We start from the raw sequence: 11,960 nt of genomic DNA, 5'->3' as shown, positions 1-11,960 counted from the left end.
GTCAAAACTCTGGCACCAAAACGTCAACTAAACTCAAAATAAGTTTTTACCAAATGCATTATGCTTTCAGTTTCAGCAATACACTGATATAGATTTATCTAGGAGTTGTGAATGGCATTTTAACTTATAAAACGTCTGTGTTTATAGTTTGATTCGGTTTGGTTTCGTTTCTTTGGAAACCAAGTATAACCTACGTAAGTCCAGAGACGTGGGTAATTTTGGAGGTGAATTCAATACACTGAAAGTTGGAAATTAACCCCAAGTTCTTTAACGCTTATAATAATATGACCATCACTGTACATTGTACCAGTGGTTATACCACATACAGTAATCTACTCTGAATATAGTAAACAACAACATGAATTTGCTAACAAAAATTGAGTTAGTATGATGTTGCTGTAACAACTGATGTCGCAATGTTTTTCATCAATTGAATTAAAACTGTACATGTTGAAAAACCAAAAATGCAATATTTTAATTACTTTAGGCTAATTTAGGTAATCAATGAATAGAAATATTAAAACCATTAAAAATATCCTCATCAAAGAGATTATATTCAGTTTCTAATATAAATGGTCGGTAATCAATAGAAAAGTTTCGTAGTATAAGAAATGTAATACTGAATTATTATATATTATTATATGACTCGGTTTATTTCTTCTTCTTAATTAAGAAGTTCAGTGCTTCAACTGGGAGGTTCTTCAAATTAGAATACAGATAGTATATATTTAAGGTTAAACACTGATATGGTTTCATTTTACCACATAACTAGGTTGAATTTTGAATAATTAACATTACCGCAGATTGAATAACTTTATAGTTAAACAGCGATTTGGTTTAATTTTACTACTACAACATAGATACGGCTGACAACATTGATCGAGCAAGGTGTTGCTTTAACGACTGATTGGATTCCGTCAGTTGATTAAGACGGTGTTGAAATAAAAAGACTGATTGTGCAGAAGTGCTTTCCGCAACAAACCTAATTAGTCAAAATAGATTTTGTATATTATTTGATAAATTAGTCTGCTCTGAAACATACTCTTTGGCTGACAAATTTGGAATGCTACATATGTTCCTCATCTGGAAAATATTTACATTTTCAATCTATAGGATTCTCAATCATACTGGGAAAGTTTTTGGATTAATGACGTCACTCACATGTATAACCCTATCCGCCGTTCTACTAAAATGCTTACAATACAAGCAAATATTAACATATTGCAATTTTTCTTCCTACACAAAATAGTCATAGAAGTGTTTCAAGGTCTAACAAGAGTCCATTAGAAATAGTTTACTCTCCTAAAATGGAAATTACCAAACAAATTACTATTGTAGCGTAATAAACGCCATTTCATTCAACGTGTAAGTAAGATACGTAATAGCTGTCCTCGGAATCCTGGCAGATTGATAGATCGAAAGAGGAGATACCAAATCTCCAGCTGTATGCAATGTTTTAATTTCAACACACGAATAAGCCTATATTATTACAATCAGAAATATACATAGTTTTGTTGTTGCTTTATTGAAACTCTGACACCAAAACTACAACTGAATTTAAGAAAAGTTTTACTAATTATCCTATACACTGATAGACCTATAGCGTATTTTGATGTTTCTTTTCAAGCGTCTGTCCGTAACACAGTATGATTCGGTTTTGGTTTCTTCAGAAATCAAGGTTAACCTAGGTAAGTCCAGAGACGTGGAGTAATTTTGGTGGTAAATTCAGAACACTAAAGACAATCCAATGCTAAAATCTTTAACGCTCACAATAATATGACCATCATTGTACACGGTACGGTGTTTATTTTTTTTTTTAATAGAAATCGCCAAATACCAGGCTAAACGCCACTAAAAGTAAATGCAAGATAAAGAATGGAAAAGCAGGACAAAATGATAAATATCTCAATCAAACAAACTTGAAAGAACCATTTCAGAGTGAATAAGGTGATGATTCACACTACACTTGAAACAATGAGCTTATTCCTCAAGAAAACAGTCCCCTGGAAAAAAAAAACGCTTCAAACTGTTTGGTTCTGCACTTTGGCTTTGTCAAAGTAAGATGGTGAGAAGCTGTGAGAGCCTAGTGACACGACCAAATGATTTTTCTGTCATACGGATGACGTGGGCTATTTGTATAATATTTCAGCCCTCAGCAAAAAACGAAAGAACAACGGAATTGATCTCTGGCACTGACATCTTGAGTTCCAGCCCTACCACACTCGCTTTGAATGTAATAGGCTGCGGATTCAGTTCATGCTTGGGAACATTTTCATACAATTGATAACTTTTTTTTGATAGGCTATGGCTGATACGATCATTACATTATTATTCTTTTATTCGAGAACTGTTTCTACTATTATATAACGCAGTTGATTTTATATAGGATTATATATATATGTATGCCTATATACTATTAACATTATGAAATATATATATATAACATACGGTATATATATGTAATATTAAATATATAAATACTATAGCAGATACCCAAGTAAATCAGTGCTGTTGCATAGATAGATGTTTATACAAATAACAAGTAATACAAAGTTCTGCCTCAAGATAAAATATTTATTGCACTAATAGTTACGACCATACGACATCATCAGGTACTGATATTATATCATAACAGACATATCAACACTTGTAATTTATTTTGAAAAAAACAAAATCAAATTCCCCGACTGTTTTTAACGCTGTCGATAAGCAGGTAAATGTTTGCCGCGCTCGGTAATACTGTATTTCAAAAGGCATTTGATTACTTATCCTCGAAGGGAATCACAATACTGTATTTCGTGCAAATGAATGGCGTGGTATAATTGCATACTTGGAAAGGAAATGCTTCTGACTTTTAAGTTGCATCAGTTGTACTTGTTAAAATTACAAACAGTTGCTCTAATAAAGCATAGACCTATCAAACATACATGGTACATTTGTTTGATAAAGTAGGTTAAACAGCACAGCGTAGTGTACACAAAACAGACTGATATGACTTTCCGTGATTCGCTAATATTTCTCTTAAGATGCAATTTGTATTTTAATGTTAAAATACATCTGTTAGAGTCCTGGTATTTGTTGCGGTTATTTGGTCAAACGACGATGTTAGGTACTTTCTATGTAAATGTTCCTATGATTTCTGGTTGTTAAACAGTTATATGCGTTATAACCTGAGCCTGTAAGTAAACTTAATCAATGAGGATTAATTAATCGTATGATTTATTTATTTACTAAAACATTTTAGGATAATGTAAATTACAGCAAAATCTATTCAATGATAACCAAGGGTAAAACACTATCGAGGGAACGGCAAAAAACAACACACATAACAAATGACAATAAATAAATTATACAAGAAAGAATGATAATAATAATTGTAATAGTATTAGTAATTATAATTAGGTTCTAAGTATTAAGATTATTATTAACATGATGTATCTTTAAATAAAGAAATGTTTCGTAAGATCAGTTTATAATGGTTACTGTACCTTGTTAAAATAAAAAGTTTTGCGAAGGTTTCTTTGGAACACATTTGATTATCAAAAAAATCAAATTCCATTTCGGCCATCAGGTATAAAACTATTAAAAGTCAGATATAAGGAAGGGAACTAAAAATCATGTGACATTTAATTTACATTACCCACCGGATATCAGTGAAGTCTGACATTCAGACTACATGTTATCCAAATTATTACTACGTGTATCTTCCGTCCAATCATTTAACTGTTACATTTTTGTTCCTAACCGGTAGTTTCCGTTATTCAACTGATGTGTCAGCTTGTTTCGGCAGGTGTACTGTTAACATCTGTCAAAACGTCACTATAGAAGCACTGTTAATCATAGTATAAACGTAATGTTGAAAATGCGTAGGCATGATAACTGTAATGTACACTGTATTCTATTAAGGAGAATTCTGTGATATTATCCGTGTTTGGACTGGGTTTATTTCAGGATTAATTAAATTCAAATCTTGTCTACTCTGTGAATGTTATTATTGATTAATGCATGTACGGCCACACTGAAGAATGGGAACGTTTTTGCCGGAACTTATTCAAACAAAGCAAATCCAATATAAAAGCTGTATTTTGTAATTTTTTTGCAAAATAAACTCAATGTGGTATTTACCGCGCTAATAAGTTGCACTGAGGCTATTGCATTCACGGGCAAGATAATTACGCATGATGGCTTAATCAGACGGACAGTTTCAACGCGTCGAATTCGTTTAGAGATTGGAAAACTTCACGTTTATTTAGAAACTGAAAGCGTCACCCTGTAGTCATTATAAAACGGTGTGCATTTCGCCACGGATTTTGAAACTAAAATCATACTTATACTAAATCAGTTTAAGTCTACATAGGCCTAAATTACCTTTGTAATACCGTAGTCCATCTTATAGCAGGCCTATTTGAAACCACTGAAAATTCGTTTTTAAATCACTCTACGTCAATATAAATATGTATATATTCTTCACAAAAAGAACATGTTACCTTCCAAGTTAAAGTATTTTCCAAGTAAATGTGTTCATCAAAATGTATAATATAATATCGATAAAAATGGCTATATTGAGTAGGGAAGCTTTTTACTCTATTGAACAAAAGGCTTTCATGTCTTCCGAACAATCGGCATAAATATGCAATCATTATTACGAAAGCCTACGGAAAAAACGTAGAAAACCAAGAAGCCGACTTATTTAAATAATAAGAGATATCAGGCTAAATGATTCAATAATCCCTACAATATTCACAAAAGTTTTAAAAATGCGATTAGAAAATCAGATTATCCGAATGGAATCAACATAGATAGATTGTCGGCCTTTTTTGAAAGCTTGGCAACACAGCATCTTTTTCTGATCGGCGGCAGCCTGCCCTCAACAAAATCATCATTGAAAACGACTCATAATAGGTGACGCTGGGTTCCTCCGCCTGAAGATTTGCTTAAGACCCACTGAAACAAGTAAGCATATAGGTTTGATAGCCTTTAGATATTTCAAATAATTTATCCCGAGGAGATGTAGTCATCCAAATTACATGCTATGGATCAGCAACCTGGACTATTCCAGGTAACCAGCAGAGTCAATTAATTGAAAGGGAAATTACACTACTTGATACAATGTAAGACAATAAGTGAGACGTTTGGAGGAGTGAAGTAAATACAAACACTTGCACGAAATAAATGGATATGTGCTGGTCATCTAGCAAGACTATCAACATCTATCAAAAGAATACCAGAATGCCAGTGACGATAAAAGTAAAAGACGCAGACCCGAAATCTTAGATATCGGTATATCATTCATAAAACAATGGAGTAGAGTATCAATTATTACACTATTATTACTTCCCATTAAAGACTCGATAGAAAGATCATTCCAAGAACATTACCCATGTATACAGACGCGGTGTTGACAGAAAGTTGGACGTTAAGCTTTGTCTCCAACAGTTTTCGGCGACGCTGATTCGTCGGCCGAATAGGGAGCCTTCCCGCCGGTTGCATCAGAGACAGTACACGGTGTAACGATTACAGTGAAAACACTGCAGTGACACTGCAGCGATTTCATGGAAACCAGGCTTTATGGAACATAAGTAAGTATAGGCCTACCTCACACACATGATAGGCCAATAGGACTTTTTATTCATAAATTTTTACTATACTATTAGTTGGCTAAGCATCTATTCTAATCAAATTAGAGTCTATTATGAGTCTTATATTTCATATACTGTAGTTTATATATTATCAATGTATTATAATGCTTAATAAAGTAATACATAGCCTATAGCATTATGTTATTATTATACAAAATTATTTGCCATATTTATGTATATTTTTCTAATGGTGTTCAGTAATCAAAGGCATTTGAATCCACAGGTATTGTTGCAGAATTACACAGGTATCTAATAAATGCATATGAACACTGTGTAATTACAATATCCATACAACATAGAGTGTAGAATTATGAAATAATCATTGGCTTGATATGGCGACAATTGATAACATCAGGTACTCGACTCAATTATACTTGAAATGTTTCCTATGTGTTTTTTTCTACCCTCTTCTCACAATGACATATCTCAAGTATTTCATAAGGATCGTGCCGGGAGATTTACATTGGTCAATAACCCAAGATGATTTTATCTACAGTATCATTTTTTTGGCTTTATGAACTACTAGTGGAATTTTGCGGTATAGTACATACAATGACTTTTAATGACTTACAGTGTACTGTATGCAGGCCTACATACAATTTATGTCATTCTATGATTCTGGCCAATGTTGAAATATAAATCAAAATAGACCTTTCCGGATTGTTAATCAAAATTAACAACTGACCAATCAAAACAGGGCCAGGAACACGCGCGTGTCTTTTTGTGGGACCTTAGCAACAATATCCAAGGGGCGGGGCTTAGCGGAAACGTCCATTGCTAGCAGCACATGTCATATTAGCATGGAAATATTTGTAGGTACAAGTAGTATACTTACTATACTAGTTTTTAAAAAAAACTGACGTGCACTCAAACACACACAAACATCACACACACACACACAGCAGCACCACCCCCCCAGCCCCCCCCCCCCCCCCCACACACACACCTACCTACCCACACACATACACCAGCTCACGCAACTCTGTGCGTAAATTCTCAGTGTCTGAATTCTCAGTGTCTGATTTCTCTTTTCTCTAATATAAATAGGAAACAACTGCACAATTAAAATAATTCTGACGAATTGATGAGAGGGAAAACAAACACAGATTGGTCTTCCAATTCCTATATCAACTGCTCTGTGAATTTTTGACACGAATCATTACATTATTGGAATGACACAGCATTTCCCTTATCTTTCAATCTTTTAATTACATCCTTAGCAGACGCTCAGCAAAACATTTAGCCATATTTATCATCCTCTCTCCAAGACCACAGAGGAGTAGTAGACATATTCTATAGGCCCAATAATGATATCCTGTCAGATTACCGTTCTCTTGTGGAAAATTAGCCATATAATTTTTTTCATAAAATGCTTTCTAAGTGTTCCCTTTTATTTCTTAAACAAGTGTTAACTTATGTTAACTTATGTTGTCTAATAAAAAGAAAATAATTATTTTCAATTAATGAGTACGGTACAATTCATGTCACAGAAATTATGCAAGTTTTGTTACTCATCAGACTCACAATGCGTTGTTGAATATTGACGGATTTGGACGCTAAGTCATATAAACACGCATTACGCGTGCGTGTGTACGGTACGTCACTATACAAATTATATTAATTGACTGATAAAATACGCTAAAGTTTTATGAAAATACTACATTATAGTTTATTTTTACTAGAATGATAGTGACAATTGTTAAAATTAAATTCTTTATCAAAAATGTAATCTTAACTGTAAGATGTAAGAAAGAAACATCTTTAAAGGTCTAAGTTAAAGTTCATGTTACAAGTTACAAAATTAAAAATCAACATTTTGGACGCTTTGAGGTCTATGCCTCATACAGGTAATTACGAAAATGTAAGTTTGTAAAAATTATGCTCTAATATTTTGAGATTTTACTAGGCCTATTTACGTGAAAGCCTATTTTGTATTTGAGACAAAGTTTACAAGAATGATAAAATTGTATCTCTTCCAGTGTATCTGTAGCATAAATAATACTACACTGAAATACATCTAACAAAGTGAATACAAATTTCTTACCTCTTCTGTTTGACTAATTGTCTCTCCGCTTTGCGTCTGAGATCGCTTTGAATATCTGAATGGTGCAATTCACCCTCTTATATACACTCACATTGAGGGGGTATATTTGTCCAATCCGCTATTTGATACGAGACCTGGCGTCCATACGACAATCTTATTTGTTACTACCTTACAAATGTGATGACTACGCAGTCTCTATTACAATGTCCTTATTTTGATAACATCTGTTTATGAACTCATGCAGTGAGGTGAACATTGTCAGTGCTGAATCACTTTACTCGCATCATTCAGAAACAATTTTTGGCCGGAAGTAGTTTACAAAAAATGAAATCATATACATGTCTGGTATCGATCAATTCAAATCAAACCCCATAGGCCTATATCGGTAACCCATTCTACAAGTAAATTCAAATCATGTAGGCAATGCGCTGCTGTTTATCATTTAATCTACATTTACAATAAGAAGTTTCATTTGCCGAGAGCACTTTTGTCAGAAAACGACAAAATTAATGCAAGCGATTCATTACATTCGTTTTCTCTATTTTAAAAATCTTCATTATAATATTATTTTGGCAATTTGATACAGATCCGTAGCTAAGAGCATTGAATGTATCTACACTCACGTAAGCCTATACGGTTCTTGTTTCCATAGAGCGAACGTATCCCGTTGAATCATGGTGAAATTGAATTCAAAATAGGAGTTACCTTTCAAGTCCTGAATATTATATGTATAGGCATGTGTTGATGAAGAAATATTTGTCAGATAAATTGTTAACAATTCATCATTATCTCTTATATAGGCCTACAGAACTGTACTTTGACGGAAAGTCTCGGTTTCGAATTCTATAAGTCCCGGCGGTGAAAGTTGATTTTTTTTCTTTCTTTCTTTCTTTCTCAGATTCCCCTTATTCAGTTAATGTTAATTTTAAATTATTATTTTATTGGGGGTTCCCATATGCCTTAAATTAAGGTCACATGAATAACAACTATCTCATTCGAGATCTAATCTGCTGAAAAACACATACACTCTCACATTCGTGCTATATGAAAAGTGTACGTCTGAAAAACATACACACGTGGGCGTATTTTATAGATCTTTCTTTCTAATATTCCTCTTTTTTCAGTTATAATGTTGCATTATTATTATTTCGGGGGTTCCCATATGCCTTACATTAAAGTCACATGCGAAATATAGGCTTACAACTATCTCATTCAAAATTTAATTTGCTGAAAAACATACACACTTTCTCACATTCGTGCTGTATTAAAAGTGTAACGTCTGAAAAACATACACGAGGGCGTATCTTATAGATCTCTGACACTCTCTCATATTCGTGCTATATCAAAAGTGTAAGGTCAGATACGTTAAACTGGGGCCTTCCTGTGGTTTGCAATTTCTTATTATGTTCTCATTAAAAAAAGAAATTATTACAGCAGTGTTAATGAATTCATTACCATTGAAACCGAATTCTGATGCACGAAGTTCTTTACAAAAATTAACACTTACGTGATTTATTTAACTGAATACGTTTAAATATAATCAGTGCCGCCAAGCAAACTACCCGTACTGCACGGTACGTATGCGTGGGCAGTTTAATAGCTGCAGGATTGTGACGCATTCTAATAATAATAGTAATTATTATTATTATTATTATTAATATTATTACTACTATTATTATTCATTGGTATTATTCAATTGCAATCAATAACTTTCCGTATATCGATTTCTGTGGTTGGTATTTCCGATTACGTCACTTATTGAGTTCATTGAACCCGGAATATATAAATATGCCTACTATACATTAGATTGTCATAGTCATGGAACACCTGCACATAACTTTACTGTCTTTAAACAGTAGTAAAATAGCGAATCCTCTGTTTTCAAACAGTCAACTGTGTACTATCAACTCCTAACATTGTTCTTTTAATTTTAAGTAATTATATAATGAACTCGACCGACATACGATGACAGAAAGCAAACATTAAAACTTCAATCGAAAAAAAAACATCCTCGTTTTAAATTGTTGTCAAATGCCTCTGTTTAGCTTTTCTAATTGATGATGGTCTGTTGCCAATACAACTTCGGAGAACTTAGCGAATGCTATGGTTTCTTCTGTTTTTATTTCATTTCCACGGATGAGGGATGATATGTTAGTAACTTGTGCTGCACTGTGGGACGGTGGTGGAAGCATTTAATAATTGATCGGGCATAAAGTTGTTTAAACAAACCTCAGCCCTATTACAAAAAAAATATTGTATATTGTACGTTCTTTCAAGTTTTGGATGCTGTACTCTTTAATTAGGAATTATTTTTAATTTTCACACTCTTTCGTCATACTATAAGAGGCATCATCCGTATGCTCTGCACTACTACTACTGCTGCTACTGCTACTACTACTACTACTAGTACTACTACTACTACTACTACTACTACTACTACTACTACTACTACTAATAATAATAATAATAATAATAATAATAATAATAATAAATAATAATAATAATAATATCAACAACAACAATAATCATCATCATCGTAATAATCGAAATCATAATAACAATATTCACTCGTAGTATAAAACTGTGTGTTAAAACGGAATAGAATAGTCGTGAGTCTACAAATGTTGAGATTTTTTAGCATATTTGTGAAACCCGTAATGAATCGACCCCATGTCCTAAAGATTATCTGCACCCTTGTAATCCTACATAATCCTTCGGCTTGAGTGTGTTAAGCCTGGTTAACGTCGAACTTTTATCTAGATATAGATCCACTTAACTAGTTAAAAGTTCGACGTGAACCAGTCGATTATAGCTAGATAAAGGCTTAAAGAATAACGGTAAATTAACTTGCTTAACGGTAAAGTCGGCTCGGATTACAAGGACATGATTACGTAACGTAGGCATATAAGCCAGCGTTGTTGTGTTGTACCACCATTATTATCATCCTCAGAAATTATTTGTAATATTATGGGTAAAAACCCAGCAAACGTTAGTTTTACGAATAGTCAATATTGCAAATGACGTTTGCCCTTTGCATCATCGACCACGTAATAACGTCAAAACGATTGCGTACGTTTTCCAAAGTGATAATGTATATTATTCTTAATAATAAAATCTGATTTATTTATTTATTTATTTATTTATTGACAATTCAATCTTTTCCATTTCCGCTATAATATTCACTGTTATTTCAGTTTTAACTACCACCAACGCCAGTCGTTAAAATGAGCGCACATGTTTACGATGACGAAATAAAAAAGAGTGCTGAAGTCAGCAACTTATTTGACACAACGAATCTAGATTTTCGCTAAGTGCATGTAAACAACACAGTTGATCGATCTAAAAACTACATTAAAAAAAAAAAAACACGACAGAAAGGTCCATAAATTATACAGACGTTTTAATGAGAATTAAAACAATATTTTACTAAATGAGAGAATGCTAGCGATTAAAATAATTTGTTTTTTTATCGAAGATAAATTTAGCTAGGGCCTACTTTCTACTACTAGATTGCGATAGACCACGCTGCTGCACTGTCGGTTGGTTCGTACTGTTCAGTTAGACTAGGTAGTGGAAACTGACACCTGGTCAACAGCAGTTTACGAATTTGTCAGTTTTTTTGGGGGTGTTTTTTTTTTACGAATACCCCTTGGTACTAGAGGTTCGTAAAATGGTAAAATACAGTAGACGATTTATTAAACAAGCCTTTCCACCGTGTGACGTCGACGGCCTCGAAGCTAGCTGGATGTTTATCTGGCTCTAACTTGGCATCAAACGCAACTAGGGAATATCGTATCATATTTCAAGAATTAGTTAAGTGACTTCACTTCGACGTGAACCAGGCTTTGGACACCTTACCTAATCTCTACGCGCCTGATTGATATTAAAGCGTACTCTAGTGTATTGCGTCTTTGGCGCACCGCCACGACTACAGCCTACTTCAACTTTAATTTCTGGGCAATAACGTCATCTTTACTGGAATTCACTTATCTCAAGCCTTATTTTTTTCTTCATAGAAATGGTGGAATTTAAAGATTTTTTTTTTGAATAGGTGCTCAGCTGCTCAAGTGTATCCTGGATTAACCTATGGTTATTACTGTCCAGTTTAATCGATCATGCTTTCCATTTTATTACCTAATCCCTTATATACGGTACTATTCCTATAGCCACAGGCCTATTACCTATTAAAAGATTTAGATAATCAAAGTTAATAGAAGAACTATATATATATTCAAAAAGGCAAAAAAAAATACTGAAAAACAACTAGGCTGTAGGAA

At 33.4% G+C, this 11,960-nt stretch overlaps 1 long non-coding RNA gene across 1 annotated transcript in view; it reads right to left on the bottom strand.

Moving 5' to 3' along the window:
- The window catches only part of LOC117125338, a 32,325-nt gene extending 24,515 nt beyond the window's left edge, over window positions 1-7,810 (bottom strand). The window contains exon 1 of the long non-coding RNA XR_004448108.1: window positions 7,684-7,810. This is a non-coding gene — a long non-coding RNA (uncharacterized LOC117125338). The remainder of the gene's footprint in view (window positions 1-7,683) is intronic.
- Window positions 7,811-11,960: the final 4,150 nt, after the last annotated feature.

Source organism: Anneissia japonica, unplaced genomic scaffold (genome assembly GCF_011630105.1).
Source record: "Anneissia japonica isolate Jap-2015-1 unplaced genomic scaffold, ASM1163010v1 scaffold315_len769609_cov171, whole genome shotgun sequence".
Taxonomy (NCBI): Eukaryota; Metazoa; Echinodermata; class Crinoidea; order Comatulida; family Comatulidae; genus Anneissia; species Anneissia japonica.
This window is presented reverse-complemented; position numbering and strand designations above follow the sequence as displayed.